This window comes from Neofelis nebulosa, chromosome 12 (assembly GCF_028018385.1).
Source record: "Neofelis nebulosa isolate mNeoNeb1 chromosome 12, mNeoNeb1.pri, whole genome shotgun sequence".
NCBI lineage: Eukaryota > Metazoa > Chordata > Mammalia > Carnivora > Felidae > Neofelis > Neofelis nebulosa.
Genome location: NC_080793.1, coordinates 14,037,589 through 14,047,666, shown reverse-complemented (window position 1 = coordinate 14,047,666; position 10,078 = coordinate 14,037,589).

The window sequence follows — 10,078 nt, the reverse complement described above, 5'->3', positions numbered from 1 at the left end:
TGTTCGAGAGGGAGGGAACAGCATGTGCAAAGCCCTGAGGTGGGCCGGGAGAGAAGGGCACACGGGTGGCGCTGAATGCAAACTGACGAGGCAGGTCAGACGCAGGCAAGGGGAGAGCAGGCTGGGAAGTGGCTGAGAGGCGGGGTGGGGCTCAAACTCATTGTTTCCCCAAGAGCAGTAGAGGCTGGCAGTTTTAGGCAGGGGCCTCCCCGTCTGGGTCTTCAGGGTCTTGCTTTCCAATTCTTCTCCTGACAAAATGACTCCTCTCCAAATGATTGCGACATCGCTCTCCCACGGGGTTCCTCTGCGTGCTTCAGCAGGCCCCCTACGTGCCCTTGAGTGACTCAGGATGCAGGCATTTCAGGACCTCAAGGCGACACACGTAGAAACATCTGTTGTCCCCACGAGTTGCACCCATGACCAGGGTCTCGTCCATGGCCTGCAGGTGACCAGGGTGGCACAGGACTGTGGGAACAGAAAGGAGAGTTTCTGGGAGTCAGGAGAACCCACCTCAGAAGCCTGGGGGCTCTCTCCTGGGGGCAGCCAGCCTGCCTCCCCATTCCCTGCCTTCCTTACGCAAACACATACCCACACTTCACCCTGGCTTATAAATCACCTGCCATGAATTGGGCCACCCGCCCTGGCCCTGCTCTGGGGTATCCGGCTTCTCTGAGCAGGAGGAGGGGGACAGGGCCGTGGAGGCTGCAGGGGAAGGAGGTCCTTTGGAAGCAAATAGGTGTGTGGAGCACTGACCGGGAGCACCCCCAGCCTTGCTTTCTCTTGGTCCCCACTTTCTGCCTCCCCTCTGCCCCGCTGTAAAATGTAGACGCCTGAGCCACAGAGAGTTATTCCACCCACATCTGCAGGGGGGTCCATCACAACAAGGCGTGGAAGCAGAATACTCGCCCCCCCAAAACATCCACATCTGAATTGTCCCCCTCCCCAAACCTGAGTATGTTATGTTAGAACCAGGGCCATGGGTGGAATTAAGGTTTCTAGTCAGCTGACCTCAAAAATAAAATGGGGCGCCTGGGTGGCTCAGGCAGTTAAACGTCCGACTTCGGCTCCGGTCATGATCTCACAGTCCGTGGGTTTGAGCCCCGCGTTGGGCTCTGTGCTGACAGGTCGGAGCCTGGAGCCTGGTTTGGATTCTGTGTCTCCCTCTCTCTGCTCCTCCCCCACTCACGCTTTGTCTCTCTCTCTCTGTTTATTAAAAACATAAATAAATAAATAATAAAATGTGAAAACCTGGACCATCAGGGTGGGCCCAAGAGTCTTTACCAGTGAAAGACGGAGGCAGAAGGATCCAGGAAGGAGCAGCGGTTGGAGGGGTGTGATGCCAGGACTCAGCCATTCCCCGTTGGCTTTGAGGACCAAGGCACCACAAGCAGCCTCTGGAACCGGAAAAGGCCAGGAAACGGATGCTCCTCTCGAGGCTTCAGAGAGGAACACAGCCCTGCCGACGCCTTGATTTTAGGCCAGTGAGACTGCGTCAGACTTCTGACCTCGGAACGGTGGGATCATAAAAGCATGTGTTTTAAGCCGCTCAGTGTTGGGTAGTTGTCACAGCCGCGAGCAGAAAACTAACACACAGGGTCCTGGCAATTCTGGTGCATGGTCTGGGAAGTGCCAGGCTGGGCTGTAGGACTAGGACTCTCCAGCCCGGGCAGAGGCAGAGGGTGCTGTAGGCACAGGGGACCTTCCTACGTAAACCACATGGCCTGCTTTGAGACAGGACAAGCCGGAGTCCGGTCTTGTGTAACCCGGACAAGCTGCTTCCTTCCCGGAGCTTGTATTCCCCACGTGAGAGTGGACCCCCCCCTCCCTCTTTCTGTCCTCCTCTTTCTGCCCTGAATTGCAGGAGACAGGTGGGGCTGTCCTGATGGCTGCTCGTCCACAAACATGTCTAAGCACCGACTACATGCTCCCCTCCGGCTGGAGCTGTCGCGCAGGCACATTTCCAATTATTCCTCAAACACCCTAAAGCGCTTCCGTGAACCAGACCAGACGCAGCACAACTATCATGTGAATGCACTGCCAGGAGGACTCAGAGTGGTCAAGTTCAAAGAGCTGGAGAGGAGAATAGGGGTAATCGGGCGCAATGGGAGGGGAAATGGGGAGTGATTACTTAATGGGTACAGAGTTTGGTTTGGGGGGATACAAATGTTCTGGAGATGGATGGTGGAGATAGTCGCACATGTACTAATGTCACCGAATACCCAAAATGTTACAGTGGTAAATTTTCTGTTACATTTTACCGCAGTAAACATTTTTAAAAAGTTTAGTGTTTATTTATTTTTGAGAGAGACAGAGACAGTGCGAACAGAGGAAGGGCAGAGGGAGAAGGAGACACAGAATCCGAAGCAGGCTCCAGGCTCCGAGCTGTCAGCACAGAGCCCGACGCGGGGCTCGAACCCACAAACTGCAGCATCATGACCTGAGCAGAAGTCAGACACTTGGCCGACTGAGCCACCCAGGCGCCCCTCCACAGCCAACATTTTTTGAAACTCTCTAAAGTGGAGATGATTGGCCCCATTTTACAGATGAGGAAACTGAGGCTCGAAGAGATTGATTGACTTGCCCAGCATGGCGTGGCTAAAGAAAAGCCGAGGTGGGATTTGAACCCAGGTCTGACTCTAAATCCAGAGCCCTATTCTCCCAGTATCTTCTCTCCATTCCTTCCAAAGGCCCTTTGGGATCATCTGCTCAGGGGGAGACCCTGCACTTTCTCCACAGAGAAACGGAGGAAGGGATAGAAGAATGAGGCCGAGGTGGTCCCAGGGGAGCAATTGGAGGAAATGAGGTACAGGCACTCAGCTCTGAGCTCATGTTTGGGCCCGAAGCGGGAGGCTGAGGCCTGGCTGTCTCACTCTCAGCCCCACAACTTGACTGCTTCTCTGAGCTTCCCTTGGCAATCCTCACTTACCATGGCAACGGTAGAAGCAGCCGGCCCTGGAGACCAGCGAACCAGAAGCTCCTTTCCAGGGAGGCGAAGCTGCAGACACTGTTCCATGGTTTGCAGCAACGGCCCTGAGAGAGCGCTCAGCATCCCCGGGGAATCCTGCGCCCCGACGGAGGTAGCAGGAGGGAGCTCAAATGGCCACCCAGAGTTACAGCAAACCCGCAGAAGTTTCCAGCATCAGCACCCTCGAGGACTCAACTCTCGGCTGGGCTGTCACCCTCCATCCAAGGGAGATGTCCCAGAGTCAGAGGATGGCAGGAGACCCTGTCGGATGGACACGTGCTGCCCTGAGCCTAGAAAATTGACGGACAGGGGGTTGGGGACCAGACCTACTGACTACAAGCAAAGCAGAAGACCTAGGAGCCAGGGAGCACCAGGGCTGGTGAGGGAAGGGGGGGTCGCCACTGGATGAGTTCTCTCCTGTTGCTTGACGAATTATACCAACACTTAGTGGCTTAAAATAACAAACGGTAATTATCTCCCCGTTTCTGGGGGCAGAAAGCTGGGCACAGCTCAGGTGGGGTGCCTCGGGCTCAGATGTCCCCTGAGGCTGGCACCAAGCTGCAATTTCCACTGCAGCCTCCCTTGGGGAGGACCCGGTTTGAAGCTCACTCAGGTGCTTGTTGGCAGGATTCATTTGCTCCGGAGCTGTGGACTGAGGGTCTTAGCTCCTCCCTGCTTGTTGCTGGCGGGGGGCTTCCCGAGCTCCTGGGCCTCACGGGCCCCTCCACAGAGCAGCTCGCCACAAGGCAACTGGTTTCCCCCAGAGTAAGAGGTGAGAGACCGAGAGAGAGCCCTTCAGATGAAAGGCACAGTTGTTTCGGAATCGAATGCACGCCACAACAGGGGCCTTGCACACCTGCAGGGAGACCCTCCATTTGTCGACACTGGTCCACACTCTCCCCGTGCACAGTGACTCCAGGCACGTGGGTCGGTGTGGGCTGTCCTCACGAGGCAAGCCCAGGACCACCGGGCAGAGAATTCTGGGCTTCCAGGGCATGGGTCCAGGAAGAGGACAATGCAAGATAAGAAGATATGTCCCTGTGGACCCAGGACTCCTCACTGCACCGAGAGGGCACGGCTGGAGGAGGACTGAAGGGTAATCTGTGGTCTAAGAGCAGCACCACAGGGGTCTCCCACCTTCTCGAAGACCCTGACAGCAGTTCATCCACATCACACTCTTCTTGCCTACTGCCACGACTTCCAAATTCCACACTGCATCCATATTTTCACTTTCCACAGCATTCCCAGCCAGCCTGGCTGCCGCTGTCCCCAAGACCTGTCTTCCCCCCACCCCCCCCACCCCCGGGGCCACTGTTCCTCAGCTTCCTATGTTTGTACAAGTGACAGAATGGCATTCAAACACCCATGTGACACTAGATTGATGAAAAAGACTGACAGAAGTGGAGCTTCTGGAACAAGCTGGCCGTACGAGCTTTACTTCTGTGTTACCGTCGATGTGGGTGCCCAAAAGGAAAGGATTCTGGATAGAAAACAATGATACAACCGTGAAATTCCCCAAAAGAAAATTTATAAATAGATACATATAAATCTGCATATGTCCTTCGGGTTTTTTGAATTTGTATTGCATAGTTTATACAGACAAAAATAAATGTCACATTATGAAGTCACGAGACAAACACCTGCATTTCAGCCACCTGTGCCGGACCCCAGGAGTGACCAATGCTGTCAGAGCCACCGGGGTCCTCCCGCAGCCTGCCCCTGACCTCCCTGCAGCTGTAACCACCACCTAAAACCGTGTTTCCGATTCTCTCATTTTTCAAGAATAGTTTGACCACAGATCTATCTGCCCCTAAACAATGTATTTTCTGGTTGTGCTTGATGTTGAAGCTTTCATACACATAGTAGGGTGGCTTACACCTTCTGTGATTTGTCTCTTTCCCTCGGTACTGTTTCTTTAAAAATTTTTTTTTTTAAAATCTTTATTCACTTTTGAGAGACAGAGAGAGACACAGCATGGGCAGGGAGAGGGAGCCAAAGTCGGAGGCTCAACGGGCTGAGCCACCCACGTACCCCCCCCCCCCGCCCCATACTATGTTTCTAAGGTTCATCCACCTCCTTGTTTCCAGGTGTGATTCCTTCATATCCACTACCCATTATGGGAACAGAAACTGGAGACGTAAATTGTGATCTATTCTGGATTTTTTTTTTACTTCTTGAAATGTGATTGCTAAATCCTCTCTTGGGAAGGGCTGTGAGTATGTTCTTCCTTCCTTGTTTGGTGTTAAACTTACTTTGATCCCGGCAGATTTTTTTTTTTTTTTTTAATTTTTATTTTAGTGGTTCGTGAGACTCAGAGCCTGGAGTCCACGAATCTTCAGCAACCTTGTCGTTTATCCTATAGGGCCAGGTTCTCACTATTTCCTGAAGGGCTCTGGCTCTAGAAAGTTCTTTCTTGGGTTGAAGGAGAATCCGCCTCCCTGTGGCTTTCTCCCACTGGTCCTGAATTCCACCCCCTGCCCCCAACTGCCCTGAGGCTGTACGATGTCTCCACCTTCTGCACCTTGACAGCCATACAGAGGAGAGTAATCTTTCTCTCCCGCCCCCAGCATTGCACTCCCCCCCACCCCTACCCCTCCCCAGGCTCCACCAAATCCTACACCCTATCCTCACACAAGACAGAATTTCCAGTTCTCTACCCATCTGATTGCTATCCTGTATCAGCTCCAATCTTATTTTGATGTGATCCAATGTTCTCAGGTCTTGCCAGCTATGGAAATGGATAACGTCCCGCTGATAGTTAACCTTCAATGCTGAGAGCTGGAAACCTCCCACCTGCTCACACAGGAATCCCATCCCCGAGGAGTGTGATAGAATCCCTCTTGAGTCAGCCCTGGCGTCCACTTCCCGCCACAGCCACGGTCAATGCTCTCGCAGTTAGAAAGCGAGGGATGCTGGTGGCGTCATGGCTGCTGACCGAGCAGGAGACATTGCCTGCCACAGGCGTCCCTCTGCCTCTCTGAGGCTCTGCCATCAAGATTCAGCCTGTAGCACTGCCACTTACACTCGCAGACCTCACAGCGCTGCCACGGCTTCTCATGTGACCGCAGAAGAGAAGGCTCCCTTCTCTCTGGGGCCAGGCGCTGTCTGGAAGCCCCGCGGCAAGGCCGTATTAGAGTTTGGTGAGGCAGGTCCTGTGGTTCCCACGAGGACCACCAGGATGAAGGCGGGTTCTGACAGCCGCCACTCAGGCCCTGCGTCCCCCTTCCCGGCCTTGTGGCTGAGTGCGCCGTTCCACACCGAATCCCTTGCCCTCTGGAAGAAACCCTTAAGCACCTGACCCACTGGTCCCTCCCTCCTCCTCCACCCTACTCTGCCACCATGCAACTGATGGTGGCTGAGCCTTGATCGTGGCCACGGGTCTCCTCCCAGGTACCTCCTCAGCCCTCGTGTAAATCCATGGGTGTAAATAGCACAAGGCTGGATGGGGCACAGGTACAAAGGTGTCAGAATCTCAACTCTGAACAGCTAGGACACCTGGGACACAGGGATGATGGTGTCCCTGTCCTATCCCCTGCTAATAACCGGATGAGCCCACACTTTTGGGTAAATGAAGACAAGAGGAGAAAAGACAGTTTTTGAAACTTCTGTTTGTTTAGTATAAGCCTCTAAGAGTTTTCCATCTCCTTCTGATGAAGAGAGATTAGCACTGACTTGAAAATAGTCAATCCAAGGGGCGCCTGGGTGGCTCAGTCGGTTAAGTGTCAGACTCCTGATGTCAGCTCAGGTCGTGATCTCACAGTTTGTGAATTCGAGCCCCGCATCGGGCTCTGTGCTGATGGTGCAGAGCCTGCTTGGGATTCTCTCCCTCTCTCTCTGCCTCTCCTCCACTCTCTCTGTCTATCTCAAAATAAATAAAAAAAAATCGTCAATCCAAAAAGTGAGGGCTATATACTCAGCCCCGGGTGCGGGAAGTACAGAAGAAATGTGGTTTAAGAAAGTCATATTCCATCTGAGGAAATGCAGTGTTTTGCCAGCTCTCTTTCTGTGGTTCTTACAGTCTCTGCCTTGGAGTCCCTTCTTTACGTGAGAGACTTAACTCATATGTGCCAATGAACCCCTGGAAGACAGGATCCGTGTTTGACTCTCTGTATCTCTCCCAGGACCCAGCCTGGGGCTAGGCTCATAATAAACACATAATCATAGGAATCCAGAGCGTTGGGGAAGGAAAAACCATCTGGGACCTGGCCGTGTCTCCTCCCTGCTCAGAAACCTTCCATGGCTCCTCATTAATGCCAGGATGAATTGTAAGCCCTTGGCTGGACATTCATGACTTTCAGCTCCTGGGGTCCCAGCCCACCTCTCTATCCTCATGTTTCATCACACACCCCCACGTTCCCAGTTCTCCAGTCCCCAGTCACACACGAGGAGTCAGGGCATCCGCTGGGGTTCTTTGGAGAAACAGAACCACTAGGAGTGGTAGAGAATGGGGATGTATGATAGGGAGTCGACCTTATGCAATTACAGGAGCATAGCAGCCGCGTGAACCGCTCATGCACAGCTGTGGCCTCCCCATCCGGTGCCAGGTCTGAGGCCAGCAGGGCAGGCAATGGAGAAGGAAAGCTGTCAGGAGCTGGGGAAAGCCAGGCCACGCTGGAGCCCATGAGAACAAACTGGAACCCGCACCGGTTTCTCATTGTGTCCACGTCTCCAGCTTCCATCCTGGGATTGACCTGCGGGGAGAAGCTGGAGACTCTGTCGGTGAAATTGGCCCAAGAGATAAGGAAACTGAAGGAGAAGATCCAGCGAGAGCTGGAGCAGGTGCAGGCTGTTGTCACATCCCCCCTCCCCCCGCCAGACACAGACACGAAGAGCCAGCAGATCTATCCCAACATGGATGGGCTACAAGTACCTCCACGATGGTCTAAGCGGAAGCACGACACGGCCGCGTTCACTTCTACTTTCCAAACCTCATGCAGATTTTTCTCATGGCCAAGCCCAACCCAGAGGAAATTCCAGAAGACGTAGTTCCAACTCAGCTGAATTTGACCAGCCACATACTTCCCCAGTCTGTTTCCTTTGCCTAGAATGTGCTTCCTCATTCTCCTCCTGAATAACTCCTACTCATCTGCCAGGGCTCCATACAAATGGCTGTCCATCCCTCAAGTGTCCCTTATCATCCCCGAGCGCCCGCATTCAGCCCCTCTTTGCGCGGCTGGCACCTGTCAGAACCAACCTCCATTGGACCCCTAACCCATCACGTTTCAGAGAGCTGTCCTCGCACGTGAGCCTGGATCTGTGTCATCTCCGTGACCCAAGGGACGAGATAACACTAAGCGTACCTCAGTCAATCTTCACACCAATCCTCTGAGGCAAAATGTTTTTATTGTCTCCACGTTACAGCCGCAGAAACAGACTCCAGAAGGAACGGTCACCTGCTCAGTGCTGCACAGACCACAAGGGGCAGAGGCAGGGCCCAACTATCTGACTCCAGAGCCAAAATTCTTAATCACCGAGCAACCGTTAAGGTAGAAAATCCTAAAAGTATGGTGAGAGCGGGGTGACCAACTGGCCCGGTTTGCATGGAACCAAGGTGCGTTCCTGGAGTGCCGGGCTTTCCGCTGAGAACCGGGGTCGTCCCGGCCAAATGAGGATGAGCTGGTCACTCCAGGAGAAAGTGGTCCGGCTGTTCAAAGGTGAGAGAGGGAACGCCCTGGGGAGGGGCCACCCTGAAGCACTGACCTTGTGTCGCCCCAAGAGCAGAACAAGAGGAGAGTTTGGGGATTGGCTTTGTCATCCAAACTCTTCCTTTCTCGGAAACTCAGCCCTCTTGGTTGTCTGGAAAGCAATTTCGGGCCATTGTAGTTTGAGGTTTGCTAGTTGTGTGTAGACTGTGGTTGGGGGAGATGTGGGGAAGGGGTAGCAGGAAATATGTCTCCCTTCCCGCAAAATCCACCAGGAATCTGTGGACAGGGAGTCAAAACAGATGCACGGAGTCTGTAGGGGCTGGGGGGCTCAGGACTGGGGGGGGGGGGGCAGTGGTGGGAATCCTCCCTGGATCCTGCCCTCCAGCGATGGCTAAAAAAGCACCAGCAGGCTAGGTGAAGATCAAAGTCCAGCCTCCTAGCCATCAGCATTGGAAGGAATTGTTCCATCCAACCCATTGGTTCAGCCCTGGGAAAGGATTTATCCAAGGTCACAGAGTCATCAGGAGCAGAGCTGCAACTAAGCCCCGGGTTTCCAGGCTTCTGCTCCCAAGTGGGGAGACCACTTGGGCAGGGGACAGTGGCCTGGCACACTGCCAACTTGAGGCAGTTAGCTTCTCTGTCCCTCTTGCTCCTTTTCTTCATCTGCAAAATAAGGAGAGAACTTCCAGGTCAAAGAAGAAGAAAGTCACAGCCCTGGAACCCTGCAGAGCTCCTGAGAACGTCAACGCCCTTCTCCAGCCGCACCCAGGGCTGCAGCCTAGGGTTCTCGAACCAAGATTCTGTGAATTACCGGCTGTGCAATTCAGCAAGTTTTTCCTTCTCTTTAGTGCCGGTTTTCTCCCGCAGAAAGTGGGGTAGCCATGCCTACTCCCAGAGTTACTAAGAACACGAACAAAGAAAGTAGTTCTAACAGCTGGCGCCTCTCATCTTAACAGCTGGGGACTGTCTTTGTTCGACCTAAACACCTTGATCAGCTTCTTGGCTTATCAACACCGGCTGGGTGTGGCACAGTGGAACCTCTCCAGCGTGGCACACTGCCAGGCTCTGTGGGGGGCAGGGAGCTCTTGAAAGGGAGAATAAGCAATGGGGCGGGAGGTGTGGAAAACAGAATGGAGTTTCTTCGGAAATTAAAAATAGGAGGACACCTGGGTGGCTCAGTCGGTTAAGCATCTGACTCTTGGTTTCAGCTCTGGTCACCGTCTCACGGTTCATGGGTTTGAGGCCCTCATCCAGCCCTGTGCTGACAGCACGGAGCCTACTTGGGATTCTCTGTCTCCCTCTCTCTCTCTCTGCCGCTCCCCTGCCCATACGCACATGCACCCTCACACGTTCTCTCTCTCAAAAAAAATAAACATTAAAAAAATTAAAGATAGAAGTACCATATGACCCAGTAATTCCATTCCTGGGTATTTACCCAAAGAACACGAAAACACTGGGGCCCCCGGGC